Consider the following 4,251-nt stretch of genomic DNA (forward strand, 5'->3'; position numbering starts at 1 on the left):
TTTTTTTTTTTTGAGTAAGTAATACTGGCCATAGACAAATAAAGCATTCAGCAGTTTCACTCTTCTAAAAAAATATTTCATGTTAAATACATCTGCATACATCTGGTTGAGGTTCTGTTTCCCTCAACGAGATTAGATGCCAATTTTACTTTGGTACTGTATCATTTACATAGTCGCCAGGGCGATAGCATTGCAGAAAACTGCATACCTCAGATAAAATATCACATATATTGCACAATTGTAAATAAAATCACAAAAGTAGTGCGTCATCTGAATGTTGTTGTTGGAGTTTTCCAGGAGATGGAGCCAAATACTAATTGAAGATGTCTCTTGTTCACATGGTAATATGCTGTATTCTTAAAGCACATTATAGAACAACATGTTCAGAGATGGCAGGTTAATCTGATACTGTAATTCCTTCCACAGTACTTAACAAACCAGCACTGCTGGACAGTACTGAATATCTGCTTGAAAAATTCCCCATTAAAAATGTCATGATATCCCCAAAAAAGTGTAGTAAATTGTGTCTCAAATCCACACTAAATAAACTCTTGCATACCTAATTAAAAGAAAGACAAAAGACAGGCGCGTGTGCACCTGTATTGTATTAATCCTGACAGGAAACCATTTCATTGGCAGTGATTAAAGAGTCATTACGTATCATCTCAGGTGCTATATGCGTGTTTGTATGCATGCACGCAACAGAGATAGCATTCACCATTTCTGAAGGCAATTACATTTCCCTTAAGGAAATTATCCAGATGGGTTTGAAATATGCAACAATTTGTTTGGTCATTAAGATGCCTATTCAGAGCTGCTTTTGCTTGTAATTATAACAAACTAGGCAGTATGCCATGTCACTGATGCATTCCCTTGTGCTCAGAAGTAATTTTCCTTTCCTGAGGGGAAAAAAAGCTGCCTTGTGGTTTTTTTTGTTTTTTATTTTTGTTTTGTTTTTTTAATGTTCAACCCACGTCCATGACTACTAGCCAGTGATGCACTGAAATTGCTCTAAACCTGGAAAAGTGGCTCAAAGTTGGTAACCACTAAAAACACGCTCAGGACAGGATCTTATTAGACATAAATTGCGTGAATAATTTCCTACTCATTTCAAAAACACGTACTTTGAAAATGGTTCATAATCTCAAAAGTCCACACCTTATAATAGAAACAAAGCAGGTGTCATCACATGTCAGGACCCCAGGATTCAACCAAGCTTCACAGAATTATGTTCTCCTCACAAGGCCATACAGGGTCATGCTGTGACTTCTCTGGCTCACATACATGTGACAGTCTGTCCTAAGGTGTACAACCTGGCAACAAGGGGCAAACCTATTTCTAATCCTGACCGAATATAAAATGGATGCAAAACATGAAATTTCGAACAAAGAAAAAGTAACATGAATATAGGTTATAGCCTTAGATGTTGGTTTTTCCAGCACTACATGTTAAAACAAATTCTGTTCATGATTTCTTTAAAATATTCCACAGCACATTTGTGACATCAGTTCATAGTGGCACATGGGTGTTTTCATTTCTTTCAGTTAGAGTACTAAAGGGGGTTAACTTAGGCCTTTACAAGAAGCCAGATGGACAGTTACATCATCAATGTATGTTGGGGAATAAAAACTGAAACAAGTCTCTTTAGTTACATTTTAGCCATGAAACACAGGCAGCGTTAGTAACTGTCTGCTTGTTGTTTGGGAAAATGTTGTGCAAGAAAGGACATTTTCTAATAGAGCAGGCACTGGTCAAGAAAAAAAAGCCTCAGGCAGTTCGCCAGTGCTGTCACATCTTGTCTGCATACCAATATTTCACCTGCATTATTGATTGCGGTACTTTGAATCTTTTAGTCTTTCTAGCCACAATAGACCCATAAAACACATCATGCATTATGAATCATGACACGAGGCCTGTCTCTTACAAGCCTCGCAGGGGGCACAAAAACATCCTCAAAGCTTAAGACTTGAAGTTACTGCATTAACCCGGTGCCTGCAGCCTGGTTGTGATAATCTTTGAGCAGCTGGCCACAAACAATGGGATAGCACCTTAGCAAGTTGGAGCTGAACTTAAGGTCATGGATGTAGCCACTTTGCAGCAAGAAAACCACATCTTGTTTATGATTTCGGTGTTTCGAAACCTGATGTTTAAAAAAGTGAATGAAAAACACAATCAGGAATCAGTGAAAATATCACGCAAACAACCTCAAACCTCAGATTCTGTGGTCATATCCTGCAGCGTGTCAAATACAGAAAAAGTAGCATGGATTCTTCTCTTCTTTTATTTAACCCGAAGTCATAAAGCTTCAGAATCCCACAGTTGGTTAACCATCAGTCCTATGCTGTTACCTAGTATTCCACATGATATTCAAATACCTTTATTAGAACAACAACAGAACCATCCTCCACTTACTTGCTAATCATGCAGTCATATGTGAAGCATGATGGGTAGAGAAAATAGTTTCTGTGCAAAAAGCCAGTGTAAACTCAAAAATGCAGCTCCCTTCTCTGCACATTTGGAGCTCACCGTGGTTGAATTAGTGGCTAGACATAAAACATGATGGCGATACACTTTTAATGAAAATGTTGAAGAATAATCACTCCACACTGGGCACATGTGTCTGCACTAGAGGCCAAATGCAGAATATTGCCTTTGATTCAGTGCACTGGTCAAAGAATGAAATTCATTTGAGAGGCAAAATCATTTCACAGTCCTTCTTTCCATTCACTGATGAACATTTATGACTGTAAATTAGTGTATTTAGAATGGTTTAAACCCTTCCAAAATGAACTAAATCTATCAACAGCAGAAGAAAGATGTACCAAGCATCTATGCATTGGGTTGAAGTGACACAAGTTGAACTAGGGCTGGGTTAGCACCCCTTTGTTTCCCAATAAGCCTTTGTTTCCCAACAAGGTGTAACAAATCAGCATGACTTTTGTTTGAACAGGTAGTTTCTAAGAACCGACACCTATTCGTTACAGCAACCTGGCAGGAAGTGGAAGGTAAAAATGAGAGAAATATGACTTAGTTAAAACAAGTCTATAAGGTCTACAGATCTATAAATGTACCCCTGCAAATCCCGTGGTAAAACACTTTTTTTTAATCACATTTTGCTGTATTTGCTATGTTTAGCAGTGAATATGACATTATATAAATTATAATTCAAATATTTTGTGCTCCTAAAAAAATGTCTTTCGTGGATCATGAATTTCAAGTATTTTAAACCAAGATCTGATGTGTAGGAAACATTTATGTGTCTCAAGACATTTGTTAGAACCATATTGACTTGCTATCTGCTAGATCATAATCTGATCACAACTGCAGGCTGAAATACTTTGTTTGATGAATAGCACCCATCATTATTAGGAGCTGAAAGGTGATCAATAAGAAAAACGTATGCTTACGATTATGCAGCAGTTATGCTATGTGCTGTCTGTAAATCAGGGTGGTCAAAACTACGCCGGAAAGTTAACAAGAGCTGCTTGCTTATGGTTTTGTACAGACCTTGGATCCACAAGTCTATTTTTCTTTTTCTTTTTTTAAAGTTAACAAACTGTCTGCTCTCACGTACAGAAAAGTCATGACCACAGATAAAAGGGCAGACGCATTGTTTCCTTATGTTGACTGCAGTCTTGGAAAGCACATTGCACTTAACAAAGTGCCTAACACAAAATGTCTACATCTATTAAATCAAATAAAAGTTAATCCAGTACAGAACATGTTGGAGGTGTTGGTTGAACTTTTTATGAAGTCTTTGCACAGAATAGAAAATTTAACATCTCTGCTTTCTACTCACTGAAGGTTTTATAGCTCTTATATTGAATTTATTAGCTTGCACATAATCACCACTTAACATTATGCAATTAATAGCTGCCTTATGAAATACATCTTTGTTGTTAGGGATGACGGACAGCTTGTACATAACTAAATAGTTGGTACTTCTACAGAGTATTTGTAGGTATCTTTCAAAATGGTTTTAAATATTGGAATTTTCAGTTTGCATAAGAACCATTGAGCTGTTTTGTGCCATGAGAGCTTCAATTTTCATGTCTTTCATTCTGATATGGTAATAGCTATGATAGGACGTATGATGGTATTAAGCAGCCATTACTGTAGAGCCATGCAACTTCCCTTTGCTCAGCTTTTCTTCAGAGGTAAGTTACTTCAGTTGCACCTCTTTTGTTGTCAAGAATAAATGTGTTGATCTGCAAAAATGTTTCAGAACATAAAAATATAAATGACCAGACA

The sequence above is a fragment of the Simochromis diagramma genome, unplaced genomic scaffold, assembly GCF_900408965.1.
Source record: "Simochromis diagramma unplaced genomic scaffold, fSimDia1.1 OVJJ01000602.1, whole genome shotgun sequence".
Classification (NCBI taxonomy): domain Eukaryota; kingdom Metazoa; phylum Chordata; class Actinopteri; order Cichliformes; family Cichlidae; genus Simochromis; species Simochromis diagramma.